The 16448-nt window shown below is 40.6% G+C and overlaps 1 protein-coding gene across 1 annotated transcript in view; it reads left to right on the plus strand.

Annotated features, from left to right (window-relative positions):
* The first annotated feature begins 3134 nt into the window (after window positions 1-3134).
* The window catches only part of pea15 (proliferation and apoptosis adaptor protein 15), a 33251-nt gene continuing 19937 nt past the window's right edge, over window positions 3135-16448 (plus strand). The window contains exon 1 of the mRNA XM_076990681.1: window positions 3135-3514. The gene's annotated coding sequence lies outside the window, so the exon portion shown is untranslated. The remainder of the gene's footprint in view (window positions 3515-16448) is intronic.

Consider the following 16448-nt stretch of genomic DNA (forward strand, 5'->3'; position numbering starts at 1 on the left):
TGAGCTAATCTTGTGATGGAAAAAAAAAAAAAAAAAAAACAAGTTTCCCCAATCTTGTGATCCTTAAAAAAGGTCATGAAGCAAAAAAGTTAATACAGAGATAACGCAAGTGTCTGTCATAACAGCTCTGTCTTCATTTTCATCTCAATTAAAATTGCACAGTCAGTTAGATGAAAGAAAGGTCAAAGGCAAAGAATGAGCCCAACGAATGAGGTCTGGTTCATAACACTTATAGCCTACAGTATTTATAACAGGTATGTGCTGCCTTCTAATTATCTCATCTGACCTCCAAAGTAATTATTAATCATAATTACTCACGTACTTCAAGTTACACATACGCAGAAACCGCAACCGAATAGTGAGTTAGATAAATTTAAACAATTAACATTAGTAGTTTCAACCCGAGTTTGCAAGTAAGCTAGCGAACACCAAACTATTAGCCTACTAAGCTAACATTGGTTTCATGTAACAATACTGCCTGTCTAAATCTGATCTGAACTGATCTTAACCTAATTGCTCAAATCTGATAAATAAATAGTTCAGCAAAGTTCCAGAAAAGTAAACTGTTAAAAGAAGAAAGGGTAAAAACCTACATTTGTAAAAATATTCCTCATCTACGTCCACCATTTTTTCCAAACTAAAGCAATGGAACTATTGGTTGTTGAACAATTGTGGGATTGCAGTTTCAGAGAAGGATTCATGCTTTCAAATTCGTACATAATAAAAAATTACTCAGAAGAGCTTCACATGGAACATCCTTTGGTTCTGTATGAAACTACTACATTCTGTATACTTAATGCTACACTTCATGCAGCACTACATACATAGTAGCAAAGGTGTCAAAAGTATCACATACATTACTCAGGTAGAAGTCTAGATACTAGGGTTTAAAATAGTTATTTTTACTCAAGCAAAGTGTAAAAGTACTGGTTTCAAAACTACGTATAAAAGTAAAAGTAATGTAAGGGGAAAATGCCATTAAGGACAAAAACGTAGGCCGCGTCACAGGGCCTATAGGACACTACCACCCTCCCCCAAAAACATGTTTCTAAAAGCCATAATGATGTTATTTTAAAATGTTAATGTTTAAAAATTATGGATGCACTAGTCTACCTGTTTAAGCCGCATATATGCCTATTAAAAATGAATGCATATTAGTAAAATGCAAACCATAAATTAAAACCATATTGTCAGGGTGGTGAGGGAGAGGTGCACAACACAAAACATTTATTACCATTACGACAAATACACAGATGACAAGACAAATAACAATTCAAAAACATATAATGGAGGGCTTTTGTTATACAGTAAACGGGTTAATTAACTGGTCTTCATGGATACCAATCTCATCGCTGGTGCTTAGTTTGGACATTTTGCTCGAGTTCTCGAGTCTCTGCCATGAACATCTTCATACATATGTCTGCTATGTCATTGCTGGAGTATCAGAATGGTATATATTTATACCTCTCCCACCACAATCAAATCCACTCTATCTGGATGGCGCGATTTATCTGAATAATTGTTTTTTGTTGTTGTTGGTGAATTATGACAAGCCAGATTGAAAACAAGCTAATTAAATAGGAGTAACGAGAATGTTTCTAAAATGTAAGGGGTAGAAAGTTCAGATAATTACATGAAAATGTAAGGAGTAGAAGTAAAACTTTGGCTGAAAAATTATTACTGCAGAAAAGTATAGATAAACACTTTAGTAAAGTAAAGAAATATTTGTACTTCATTATGTGACAATTCTGCATAGTAGTATGCAGTATAATATCCAGTATACAAAAAATGCAAATCATACACGTGAACAGACAAAGGGTCCGGCTACTAGGGGAAGATTTCCCACCACTGCAACGGTAGCTCTGGTTGATACTGGAATATTCGGTAGGAGTACCACGTCAAATATGTGTCTTTGGTGTACTGGAAGCATCATTTTGGTTACATACTGCATTGATTTGGGGCACGCACATCCTGTCTAGTCATGCTTCCTGATTAGGCAGCTGGTGTATAAATATACATTATCTTAAGCCTTGCAATAAACTGAGTGCTACACAATAGGCTTGACAGTGAGGTATAAACAAAAACAAAAAAATTTACTACCAACAATACTGGCTTTATGGTTAAATATAAACATCACGTTATAAGGTTTTTATACTTCATTTGTATATTAATGCTTAGTAGCTGTTTACTGTAGGCAGATGCTAAACAGCATGCTTAAAGCATAATGAGAACAGATCTCATTTGTTGAGTGTCTTAAAAGCTTCAGTTAATCTGAGAATTAACATAGTGAAGTCCCTTCACCTTTCCTGCTTAGAATGCATCTCTCTCTCTCTCTCGCTCGCTCTCTCTCCAGCTGAAAAAGGCTTAGGCCAGTGGTTCCATCTTGACACAGAAGAAGGAGATACGAATTGTGTATTATTATTTGATATGAATTTGGCAGGAACAAAATCTCTGAATCCTAATAAATGTTTATATAATTTCTGCAGTTTTTCTCTCTCTTTCTATGTATGTGTGTCTGTGTATTTGTGTGTGTGTTAAAACTATCTCCACCTTGAAGTCTCATAACCTCAAGAGTTGTGATTTTAAGATATCATAATAGTGATTTCTGCATCTGACTTTCCTGTTGGACACTGTTGCGTATGGTCTCTCAATGTTACATGGTCAGAGAATTTTTATATCTAGTCAACTCATTTGGCGCACATGATGGAGTTCAACATTAGGCCTAATGATTCCTAGTCTAGTGACCCTCATGGCCAGCAGAGGTACCGCACAACTCTAGAGTAAAGTCAACGGACATTCCATTCCCCTACACAGCTGGACGCGTCCTCGTCCTCATGGAGGGGAACCATCGGCTCAAAATTTACATTTACAAAAAAGTGATGCCATTATAAAATGTACACATCGTATTTTACTGGTTAATCGGCCTGAATGCACGCCGGAAACAAATGCGATAGCGTGGGAGAGGGACGGGTGGGAGCTCTGTATGAAGGGAGGGTAGAAAATGAAAAGAGGAGGGATTAGCGAATAGTGACATCAGGCCCAAAAAATCCTCTCTCTCTCTTTCTCTCTTCGCGTGATGGTTTGTATGTGTGTCCCACAGTGTGACTGGAAAAGAAGAGCTGAGAGAGGGCGGAAGCGAGAGAGAGAGAGAGAGAGAGAGAGAGAGAGAGAGAGAGAGAGAGAGAGAGAGAAAGGCGTTTCCACTGTTAAACCGGCTAGACGTTGTATGCACACGCGCAGACAAGCGGATAGACGCAGCTACTTTGTCGACCATTAAAGTATTATCGACAGTTGCGTTGACTAAGCCCCTTAAAGTCACATTTATCGACATTGTTCATGCTTTGACGTTGTGGTTTTTGGACGAAAGAGGACTGCAATAGGATCGCTAAACCACGGACTTGACCGCCAGTGCCAGTAGTTGTAAAGCCAAGAATTGACAGGAACGTGGATCCAGTCTCCGCTACACGACAGCATCCATTCAGCCCCTCTGACTGACTATATATTCTGCGCCCGAGTAAGTAACGGATGTCCACATTTCTTTGTGATTTTTTTGTAGTTGTTTTGCCCAGCCTTGTTTACTGTGCCAGCAACCTTATAGCATTTCAACTAATTACTTTACAAGCCTAATATCATATTTGTATTTATATAAGATGCATTTATTCCATAGCAGCCTATTTTGTCACAAATTCACATTTTAGACGTCAGATGCGGTCACATGACAACAGAGAAGTTAATGGAAATGTGAAGCAGTCTTAGTCACGAACTCCTGGTGTAGGAAAGAAGCCCAGCTTCCGTGGACCCACAACCTTTAGGCAGCGCGCTTGACGTTGACATTAGTGACGCAACTGTCAAGCATTACAGCCTGAACGTGCTATCTAGATCTTTAAGCTTTATTAAAACATACAATATTCCATAAAATGCATTTCATGGAAATGCCCTGAACTCACCTTTCCTTAATTATTCAGTTCACCATGATTGTTTAGAGAGCAATAATAATAATAATAATAATAATAATAATAATAATAATAATAATAATAATAATCCAAATAATAAAGACCCACAGAAATAAGGACAAATCCATGAATTACAAAGAGCTGTCTATATCTGCTAGCGAGGTGAAAACATGCACTCTGTATTACTGTCATAACTCACAAGTGCTCACAATTGCTTTCTTGCTTCAGTATATTTGGGATATTCAAAAATCTTTTCTTGGCTCAAAAATCTTTTTTTGACATTATCTAAGGAATCCTGTTAGTATACATTGAGTGGGATTTGTGGTTGGCGTTTAAATTGGTGAGATACTCATGGCATGAGCAGATCTCTGCACTCTTGCCTATTGCATTGACTCTGTTTTCCTCTCCTAAGGAAAATTGGCATCACAGCAGAAACCGCTTTCCCCCTGATGTCCACTTCCTGGCTCAGTGTTTGTGTGTGTATGTGTGTGTGTGAAGTGTTTTGTGGCTTGAATTGTTTTCATACAGAGTCAAGCGGTTGTTTGAAATACTGTTTTACTGAAAACAAACAAATGCGACTCCCACAACCTCTTTATCTCTCTTTCTCATCCTCCCCTCCCAAAAAAAATGCATTCAGTTTCTGTCCACACTGACTCAGCAAGTGAGTGATCAAGAACACAGGAGCAGCAGACATCCCCAGCTCCGTCTTGCTAATACTCTGTAGTGTTTGTATGTACCATTCTCATCGCAAATGTGCTTGGTACATTAACCTCCTCTACCCTAGTTGCCTCTTTCTGCCCTCAATCCTCATAAGCAAACCTCCCAACAAGCTCCAGGCACTTTGTCATTTCACACATCCATTCTCATGGGTGTCCTTCACCGTGTTTCAGGGAGCATCAATCCAACACCCATGGCTTCCATGCCAAATGACAGTGACTAGCACTAGCAAAACACTTCCAGAATTTGCAGAAGTCGTCTACAGTGTCATGGAGGCCTTGTATGTAAAGCAGGTTATGCAAAATCATTTTGGGGCTGCATTTTCTCTCTCTCTCTCTCTCTCTTCATGTGGACTGTAGCTTCTCTCCATACCCTATGTTTCAGTCCACACTGTGAGAATTGTGTCATTCTGAAAATCCAGATCAATGTCCAGCACAAGGTCACACAGACCACTGTCCTCTGCTTTGGGAACTGAGAGTGCTGGCTTATTTCCCCATGGAGTAGCTGCCTCAGAGAACTTTGCCTTTGAACATTCAGCAGTTTCAAAATTATGCAGTTTACTTGCAGCAAATTCATTTGATCTCTATTTTTAGACCCTTGTGTTGGTGTTATTGTGAGCATGAGGGATGTTTGTGTCTTAGAATGGGTGTCGGAATCAACAAACCACAATATCATAATTCATTATAGCAGTAAAATTAGTTGAAGTGCTGCTTTTTGAATTTTTAGGAGGATGTAAAACATACCGAAGTACATCTTTAAAACGCAGTGGAAGTTGCATATTGCAAAGAAACTACTAGGATACTACCATAAGATCCTGAAGCTAAATTTGATCTGACAGCTGCAGAAAAACAGGCACTGCTACAGGCAATACTCCTCCAGTTTATTTTATACCACAGTATCATTTGGGGTAAGTGTCTGATGTTATGAAATTGCATTCTTTTCTTTGGTGGAGGTTCAAGATCCAGGACACCTCAGAGTACAGTACACGTTACTGGTCCCACTGGCAGTAGTAGGGTCAGCCAGACGGGTCATCTTGCTTTCTGGTAATGATGCCCCCCCCACCCCCCACTGCTTGCCAACATACCAACAGCAATACCAACAGGTTTGCAATCCAAATCACACATGAGCCATAACAACATTTCTCACCTCAGCTATCATGAACATATCTGTGGCGGCAAGTGGTCACCATAGCAACAGTTCTCCACAAAGATTAATGATGCAGTGTTAGGGTGACTTCTGTGGCTTTCTGTGACTGCTCTCTTAAAGGGGCGGTGTCACAGTGTAGCAGTTGTACCATTTCTTATGAATGAGTCAGCTAGTTACACCATGCCTATACTCTGATGTAGTTGCTCTGACTGTCTCCTCAGGAAAAGAAACAGGTGAGAATTTTGCACATTGTCTTAAAACTGACAGAAATTGTCCTCTGTCCTTGAAGGGGTGAAAACAGGGATGCTGAGTTTGTGATCTTTTCAAATAGATTGAATGTACCTGGAAGTCAACAGATTTCATTAGTATGAGAAGGTTACCATGCAAAATGTAACAGTTAAGATGTGATATTGACTCTTCTTGATATTGTCGCATATCGGATTTGTTGATATTGACTTTCTTTTTCTTGTTCAGTAAAACATTCCAGGCTGAATGACCAGATATGAGAGCTAAAAGTCATTTGGGAAGAATACATTTTTATGGGCTGGTTGCCTCTACCACTAGTCATACTAACTTCCTGTATACACACATGCACACAAATGGATGCACTCGCTCTTGGATTAATCAGTGTGAAACCATCAGCCTACAGCCCATTGACTAAACCTCACTGTCACACAAACTACATTACCCTTCACTCCTTGGTCTGAGTCAGACTACAGGTGTTGAGAGCCATTAGGACAAACAGGTGCACCCTGGATTGGGCAGAGACCCAGAGTCACTTAGGCCTAATTTAAAGCACACATGTAGGGCACTGAGGACGAATTGAAATACTCACCCTCAGGGCCGACAGCATGTGGGATGGTGGGTGGGTCAAAAAGTGACTTCACACTTTTGATCAAGCATTCTGACGCTCTGTCTGTGACACTGGGACAGGACTTCAAGGAAAAAGGAAATGAGAAAACAGAGGGAGGGAGGGAGAGGTTGACAAAATAGTGTGAGAAGTGTGTAGTACAAGAAGTGTGCATTTGTATTTTTAACATATACCTGTCCAGACACTACAGACAATAATCAGCCATTGTGCTAAATTGTGCACATTCACGTCATGACATGATGATTTTCTTGGTTTGTAGCCATTTTGTGTAGAACTGTTTTTTTTTTAGAAAAACTAATAGAACAACAACTGGTTCTGTGTGATTTATACTTGGAGAGGTCTGTGCAAGGAGGCTTGGTCAGACTGTAAGAATGAATGAAACCTTCTCTACTTGGGCTTCTATTGTCCTGAATCCTGCTAGTTTGAAAATATGAATATACTTCATTCTGCTTTTTATGCATGCATATGTTTGAGAGAGAGATAAACAGTGGCTGTGATTCAGATTTCTTTGTGCTGTTTTTGTGTGTGCGTCCAAACTACAGCTGTGACTTGTTAAACATTCTTCCTGTTCCTCCTTCCTCTCTCTCTCTCTCTCTCTCTCTCTCTCTCTCTCTCTCTCTCTCTCTTTGTCTTTGTGTGTCTGTCTCTCTGTCTTTGCCTGTCTCTCTCTCTCTCAGTCACACACACACACACACACACACACACACACACACACACACACAAACACATCTTTTTCTGTACATCAGGAACACTGTCTTCATTTGCGTGTGTATTTTGGTTTAGGTTGGTGTCAGCATGTAGCAAGACATCAGTAATTGAAAGAGGTCTTCAGAACCTCAGAAAGATACTGCAGCTCTAACACTGTAATGGACAGGCAAAGGAACAGGAGACCTAGAGGGGAGACAGGAAGCAGGGGTGGACAAGGAAGAGAACAATGGGATAATGGAAAATGAAGACTTTGGCAGCAAGAGGAATGTGAGAACATTTCTCTGTTACTTTCACATTCACTCTCTCTCTCTCTCTCTCTCTCTCTCTCTCTCTCTCTCTCTATCTCTCTCTCTCTCTCACTGTGCTTTAAATGGTGTTAAATCCTGTTCACTGCTGGAACCAAAAGTGTCAGTTTTTCACCATATTGCTCTGGTTACCCATTTACACTTTCACCTTTTATTCACCCGTTTCACACAGTCCAACACTTTATTAACACATTGCAACACAATTTCCATAACTACACAATGAAACGAGCATACAACACTACTATTTAGTTTGTCATATACTGTGATATAGTTTGTTATAACAGTACGTGCAAGGGTGTTTGTGTGTGCCCCCTCATACTCAATTGGATGCAGAGCAAATGGTCATGTCTCCTCACTGTCCTCACAATGTTTACAACCCTGTGTGTGTAGTCAATTAGAGCAAGATAATTTGAATAACAATTGAGCCATTGAGTCATTCTCTTTCCTTTCAGTAAAATGCACATGAAAATGACAAAATCCTTACATTATTCTTTTTTTATACACTTACGTGTAAATTATGTATGAACATTAGATATAATTAGAATTTGTACAATATATATTACAAATTCAACTAGAAGAAAATCTATGTACCTCCCCTAAAGAATACATTCATATAAAACATGGCGTACCTGATCCTACTGGACCTGAAGAAAGAAGCATATACAGGTAGAAAAGCACAGATTCAGTACACGAGTCAATGCCATGAAGATTTCAAAGAAGCTGTTACCGTTATTCTCTCCAGCCATAAATTAATTTCAGAATGAGCAGGGCCAGAGGGTGAGGGCTCAGGGATAATCAACTGCAAATGTAAAATATACATTGACAACACTTAGCCAGTAATTGCAGGCACAATGTGAAATAAATTTTAATGGTCAATCAAGTCCACAAAGTGCTCAAACGAATTCTATATAGGACTTTTCTGTTGTGTATTATCAGTATAATTGCTGAAACTTTCTGAACACAGTCACTGTTTTGTTTATGTACAGTTCAGGTGCACCTTTAAAAACAGTAACTCTCTTATCTGCATGCTGTTAACATTGTAGAGCAAAGCAATTACCCTCAGTTTCATTGGATTTGTTCGTTGGATGTAACATGGGTGGGTGAAAAACAATTTGTTCCTGTTATTTATCGACAACAAAATAAGCATTAAGAGCAAAATGAGAAATAGAAGTCTGTTCGGGTTTCTAGAAGTCCTATTCTGGTCTCAATGAATGTAAGTATGTCTGAAACCCATCTGGCTCAGTAACAGCTCACAAACAGCTGGCACTAGTCGTTTTAGCAGATTCTAGTCAGCCTAGCGTCTTCTCGAAGTTCTGGGAGGTGTGAGAACCAATGTTGCGGGGGAGGGGCGTGTGGAGGTGGAACCACAGCAGGAGAAGGTGTGGAAGTAGCCAGATCAACAACAACATTACATCACGAGTAGATGTACCTCGGCAGAAAGAGAAGATACATTCAGGGGTGGAGTTTGCATTGTCAGTAAGCAATTACGAGTGTATATGTATGTATCTGTTAATGTTGTTCATTGCATTGATGCCACTGCATTGATGTCAGCTTGAGCCAAAAGGTTACATGATGATCACAAGGTGATCTGCTGCTCATGTGCTTAAAGCTGAGAAGAGCTCAACGTTTTATCACTCTCTTAACTTGCTTCGTCATGCGCTCGCTCCCATAATCCCCTGCAAACAACCACCACCTCTAACCATAGAGATCAATGAGAGGCAGAGCAAAAATTGCTTTGTTTTGCTGCAGTGTAAATGTAGTGTAGGTTTTCTTTCTTTTGATCAGAGTGATCAGGTTCTGCAGGATTTGAGGGTATCCCAGTCAGAACTGATATGTGTGTGTGTAGGTTATACACACCAACGGAAAGTCTAGTACAGAATTTAATGCTGATCTTAAAGGGTCTTGAGGATTATCAATGTGTCAAAGCTATCCTGTAAAGAAAAGTAAATTACCTGTGCCTTTTCCACTCATTCTACCAGAGTAGGAGTGCCCATACTTCCTCTTTCTACCAAAATAACTAGATTTGAGTCAAAGTGTGCAAACTCATCCATCGGCCATGATGGTTTGTTTTTGCCGACTATCATTTACATTAATAAAATGTATATCAAAGGATTTGTCATAATCAGCATTCTGGTTTCACATCTAAAATGTTAGTACAGGTTAGTGCGATGCCTTCCCCGTGGAAGGGCGGTGTACATTGTGTACAACTTTATGCTTTCATTTGGCTTGATCCCAGTTACACAGAGTACATCAAACCTTTAGATCAGAGGTTCCGATGGTTTTCTGAACATCATTTGCTTTAATACTAATTAGGTTATTAACACACAAATTGTCATATTTTTCCATATTTTACTATAACTCAGGAAGAGACTGAATCTATTTGGTGGAGCGTGGGTGATGTATCAGAAATCAGCTGACCGTAAGATTAGCCTCTTTGTTTGCTAGCTGGCTGTCACTCTGCTTTTTTCAGTCATTAACTAAGTCTGTTATAAAACTGATTTATGCTATGCGGAAAACACTGAAATATCTCATGTCCACTCACCCTAAAAGGCCAGGCTAGCCCAATTATCAGTGATCCCCAAATTGTTTTGGATGGACATACATACTAATAACCAGCTGCTTTGCACACTCTTGGCATTTTCTAAATGAGCTTCAAGATGTAGTCACCTGAAATGGTTTTCACTTTTCAGGTGTGCCTTATCAGGGTTAATTAGTGGAAGCTCATTGAGAGAATGCCAAGAGTGTGCAAAGCAGTAATCAGAGCAAAGGGTGTCTATTTTGAAGAAACTAGAATATAAAACATATTTTCAGTTAATTCACCTTTTTTTGTTAAGTAGGCTACATAACTCCATGTTTGCTCATTCATAGTTCTGATGCCTTCAGTGAGAATCTACAATGTAAATATTCATGGAAATAAAGAAAACACATTGAATGAGAAGGTGTGTCCAAACCTTAGGCCTGTACTGTACCTCTTAACTCTTCGTAATTTTCAATTGGCAAAGGCATATATGATTTGTGCCTTCTTAGAGAATCTATGCTTGCCTAAGACCCCAAAAAATGCATGCGGGATTAGCGTCAATTTGAAATATTTGAAATGCTACTTATATTTTAAATTATTTTGTTAGATGTCTTGTTGAAACGTGGATCACAGTTTGATAAATGTTCTGTATACAAGATTACTGCTTTGTTGGGTGGTTAGATAAAGTGCTCAAAAAATCTGATGAGTTAGAGTCCACTGTTGTAATCTCCATAGATGTAATTGGTTTCAGAATTGTATGCAGCTACAACCTTATAAAACAGAAATCTTTACTACTGTAATTTTCAGTGGCTGCAACTTCTCTCTCTCTCTGCAGTAGCATATACGATTTCTCTTGTGCCAGTGTGTACACATTCAGTGCTCATTAAAAATTACATTAATAAGCTGGACATTTTATTCTCCTAAATATGTATACTGTGACGCGCGGGCAGGGCGTGAAGGACGAGACACGAGTCCTCTGTTGCAGCAAACGTCACTTTTAATTTTAACAGATATTGCGCATTACACACGAAAATGTGCAGACTTCAGACAACGACGAGCACAGGACACTGCGCGAACGCACATTAAGTAGACAAACCACATAAGTCCCACGTGACTACGAGACGAGCCACAGGTGAGACGGATGATCACAAGACATAACCGCACCCACGGAGATCCACAGACGCAGACTAGGAGACATAGACGACGTAAACACACACCCAAAAGGGAGGGGCCGGGGTCCTCAACGTGACATATACAATGCCAACTTTAAATGCAGATCCTGCATTTAAACTATAATTTGCCAATATTGTACATTCAGTTGTGTCAGGAAAGCTGACCTATTTTGGTCTGTGTGAGTGTGTGTTTTAGTCCATTCTAGTTTGCCATTTGGATTAAGCAGTAATCACACATACATACACACACACGCACGCACGCACACACATGTGTAATGAATAATGGAGTAATAATAAACATATTATACTGGAGTAAAAGCATAAACATATAAATTACACATGGTGGGAATTCTATATTCAGTATGACAATGCTGATACTGGAAAATGCCAGAAGGGCAGTGCTTGGGTGCATTCTTGCACCTCAAAGATTAGACAGATAGGTTTAACTTTATTATCATTGTTCAGTAGTGCAGTTCGCATCTACCAGAAGTGCAAATAGTTGCAACTTCAGAAGACTGTAAATAATAGCATAGTGCAATTACAGACCAGAGTGCAACAGTAGTATTGTCCAATCACAGAACAGATTGCAAGAATAAGAGTGTAATAAACATGGGAAATATAAGACAATGGGAAGAATCTGTTCCTGAGCTGAGTGGATCTGGAATGTATTCTTCTGCATCGTCTCCCAGATTGTAGGTTATACACTGCGTGGCTTGGGTTAGAGGGGTCCATGATGATGCTGAATGCTCTGTACTCATGATGCTGATAGTGAAGGTCATTGATGGTAGCAAAGCCAACGATGTGCAGACCCGTCTTCAACACTCACAGCTCTACTGGAGATTTCATATCGCACTGACACCATTTGTTAGTACATTCTCAATGGTGCAGTGCTTAAAAGGGGGGGGGGGGGGTAGATGGTCCCCTGTCAGTCTTCTTAAGAAGCAAAGACATTGCTGCACTTTCATAACTAAACGAGAGGTTCCAAAAAAGATCCTCAGAGATGTGGATACATAAGAACTTGGAGGTGGGAGTTGTGTCCAATCTCAGCTCGTTTATCTCTACAGAGGTGTGCTTGCATTTGGTTTTCCTGTAGTCCACTATAATCTCTCTGGTTTTCTCTGTGAGTGTGTTGGAAGAACACCACGCTTCCAAATAACACTATTTACCCACTGGAAGGGGTCAACAGACAGTCAACAGACAGTTTGTAAGTGTCAAGAGACAGTTTGTAAGTGTCAACAAACAGTTTGTAAGTGTGCCTTCTGATATCTCTTTTCAGGTTTGCCCTGGGTTTGTGTGGTTCTGCAAGGTTAGTACGAATAGTTTTTCTCCTCGGGTGGGGGAGGAGTATTCTGGTGAGATGTTGGCAGTATAGTTTATATATTGCAGAGATTAAAGTCTCCCCGTCCATATGTGCAGTTTTCTGATTACTGCACAGCTCTTCTATAACTAACCTGACATCAACATCAGCACAGACTGCAGAAATACAGCTGAGTATTCTCTTGGTAAATAAAACTTTTTTTTATGCAGGTTGGTTATGCAATGGGGCTTGCTGACTAGACAAGATGTTCACCTAGTAGTTTGGAAAAAAAACTGAGAACCATTAGACTAATAACTATAAAAAAGTGAAATCTGGAGAGACTGTGCAGGACACCGCCTTGGTCACCATCTTGCTATCTGACCTGGCCTCCTGGGAAAGTGACTGACCACACTGCTGATATTACAAGTCCATTGCCTAATTTCGACTCTTAATAAGGTGCTTTGCTTCCTCAGCGGAAACTCTGCAAGCAATTCTCAACATAGCAACTTCTCTCTACTGTGATGTGAATGCCCAGACAACAGTCTTGTTAAGGCTCCTCACCTTGAACAAGAAGGAGCAGATAAACACTCTTTTTTCACTATGGATGACCACAAGACATGGTGTACACCAACAATCCCTCTTTGGTTCCAAGATGTTTGTATCTCTTTAGCTTATTGATTTTGTCATAGGAGGCAGCTGCATATTTTGGTACTAATCAGTCTAGACATTACAGCTTCTTTGGCTGCCTTAAGGTTCATTCATTGCTCTCTTGTGCGGTGGTGGTCTAGGTTTGAAGAAGTTTGATTACCTGCTGGTCCTGCATGATCACCTGCATGCACTATGGCAGGGGTGGGCAATTAATTTTTACAAGGGGCCACATGAGAAACCTGAATTGTGTCAGAGGGCCACACAAACAATAATGACGTCATCACAGTGGCTCCGCCCACCTCACGCAAACTTCCGCGAACAGCGGAGGCGTTTATACTTGCCGCGTCACATTCTGTGCAGTGTTCTCCGAAACGATGTGTGTTGGTATAAAGCAGGCGTACTCAACTAAATTTGTCCGCGGTCCAATTTCGGCAGATACCTGTGACCTGAGGTCCGTTGAGCGGGGGGGGTGGCGAACGTCCACCCACCTCGCGCGACCCTGCGCGAACTATGTGTTTCAGGTTTGAAAAGAGCTGGGATTTAGGGTAAAGTACTTTAAAATGCTTGAAATTGTAACTACTTGGTTTCACAACAAATATCTGTCTGACTGAATAGTTCTCTTGTATTAGGTTAACAAATACGAGCCTCTTGTAATTCCAGGACGAAACATGAGAGAACGTGAAGACGTGAAGATTGGGCGTTTTTAAAATAAACAACCATTAAATAATGAGATAAAAAGCGAATTATTTCGAGTATATGTATAAATATTTAACTTAATTATGTTTAACATGCTGGGAAATATTGAAATGGACCTTGAAAGTGACGTACAAGTGCTTGAATTCCACCTTATAAAGGTGTATGAACCCTGAAAACGTGACTTTGTTCATTGCGCTGAAGCGCGGCGCGCGCGAAGTTACAAAATTCGAGAGGTGCACGACCTCGCGAGGCACTCGCGCACACGCGGAGCCACAGCGATTACGTCATTTTCGCCGCGCGGACCCTCGCGCCGCTCGCGAAGCGTCAACCAGGCGTTATTATTTTAAGTTGTTGAGGGGGTGGCGAACGTAAGTTGTTGAGCGGGGGTGGCAAACGTAACACTCGTGACGGAGTGTTTTGTCAATAGCCCTGAAATAAATGCTCCGGTTTTGTTTTGGTCCGTATCCAGTTAATCAGGAATGAGATTGGGTCCGGACAGGACTGCGTTCGGGTCCGGATCCGGACCGCGGTCCGCCAGTTGAGTACCCCTGGTATAAAGAAACACCCCTCAAAAACAGGGGAAGGAACATTTACCTGACCAATTTTAATGTTGCTTTTTGTTTCAGATTTGAAAAGTGCTGGAACTTAGGCTAAATACTTGAAAATGTTTGAAATTGTAACTACTTCGTTTCACAACAAATAGCCATCTGAATGAACAGTTTTCTTGTATTACGTTAACAAATACGAGCCTCTTGTAATTCCAGGACGAAACATGAGAGAACGTTAAGACGTTAAGATTGGGCGTTTTGAAAATAAACAACAATTAAATAATGTGATAAAAAAGCGAATTATTTTGAATCATTTCGAATATACGTATAAATATTTAACTTAATTAAGTTTAACGTGCTGGGAAATATTGAAATGGACCTTGAAAGTGACGTATAAATGCTTTAATTCCACCTTGTAAAGGTGTATGAACCCTGCAAACATGACTTTGTTCATTGAGCTGAAGCGCAGCCCACGCGCGAAGTTACAAAATTCGAGAGGTGCACGACCTCGCGAATCAACAGCGCGTGAGGCCCTCCGCCACCCGCGATTACATAATTTTCGCCGCACGGACCCTCGCGCTGCTCGTAGCCGCGTCAAGTATAAACCTAGCTTAAACCTAGCTTTAAAGCACTTCTACGGCACTTTCAAGGTCCATTTCAATATTTCCCAGCTGACTCAGGTTCTCTCTAAGCTCGGTTTCTGGAACGGAAAAACTGAGCTTTCGTTAACTCTGAGTTTACTTACTGGAATACCCCCCTGTTCAGTCAGCTATTTGTTGTGAATTGAAATACAGTTACAATTTCAAGCATTTTCAAGTACATTTGCCTAAATTTCAGCACTTTTCAAACCTGGAACACAATGCACAATTAAAATTCGTCACGTAAATTTTCCGCCGTTTGCGGAGGTTCGCGCGAGGTGCAACGTTCACTCCCGAAAGTATAAATTCAGCCTTAACTTGTCGCTGATCACCTACAGTGTTTCTCGCACAGCTCACACACACACGCAGGTACGTCCACATGGAATTAACACAAACGTAGCGCTTTCAAAATAAAAGCGTCACAGTTGTATTGCACGCACGACATAGATATTTGTTTCTTTTATGATTGGCCTCTCGCGGGCCGGACAGGGACGCACAACGGGCCGGTAGTTTGCCCAGGTCTGCACTATGGTATGGTTGGCTGTCCACTTCCCAGAGCTTCTGTGTGTATTCTGTGGTGAAACACTGTTGAGTGTGAAGGTGATTATGGACATGTTTGCCTGCATTCTTGAAGCATTGTAGAGTTACAGCATCATGGAGTTGTCACGCTGATGCTTATTTTAAATGTGCCACATTTGTCAGTTGTGATTTTCACCCCAATCGAAATTTGTCCTCCACATTTACTCATCTGTGCAGTGAGAAAACACACACACACACACACACACACACACACACATGGAGGTGAGGTGAGGTGCACACATGCCTAGAGTGGTGGGCAGTCCTAGCCCAGCGCCCAGGGAGCAGTTGGGTTTCAGTGCCTTGCTCAAGGGCACTTCAGTCCTGACCTGGGACCTGGGAATCGAACCCACAACCCATTCAAAAGACTGGTTCCCTAAGCACCAGAACGACCGCCCCTCATTTTGAATGAAAGTTCAGGGGTTCTTTGCAGGATTGATACATCTTACCTTGTGTTTCTTTATACTAGATTTGCTGCTTTATCTGTCACCGCCAACTCTGAGCAGCAGCTGCAAGGGGGATTAGTCTTAGCATTGATTTACCTTTAGCTAATACTAATTATGAGTTCATCTATCCCACTATAGCTATAATCAAAAAAGTAACAGGATAATACCTAATGGAAACAGAAATACCATGTTCACAGTGCAAGGAAGAA

Source organism: Brachyhypopomus gauderio, unplaced genomic scaffold (genome assembly GCF_052324685.1).
Source record: "Brachyhypopomus gauderio isolate BG-103 unplaced genomic scaffold, BGAUD_0.2 sc77, whole genome shotgun sequence".
NCBI classification, from domain to species: domain Eukaryota; kingdom Metazoa; phylum Chordata; class Actinopteri; order Gymnotiformes; family Hypopomidae; genus Brachyhypopomus; species Brachyhypopomus gauderio.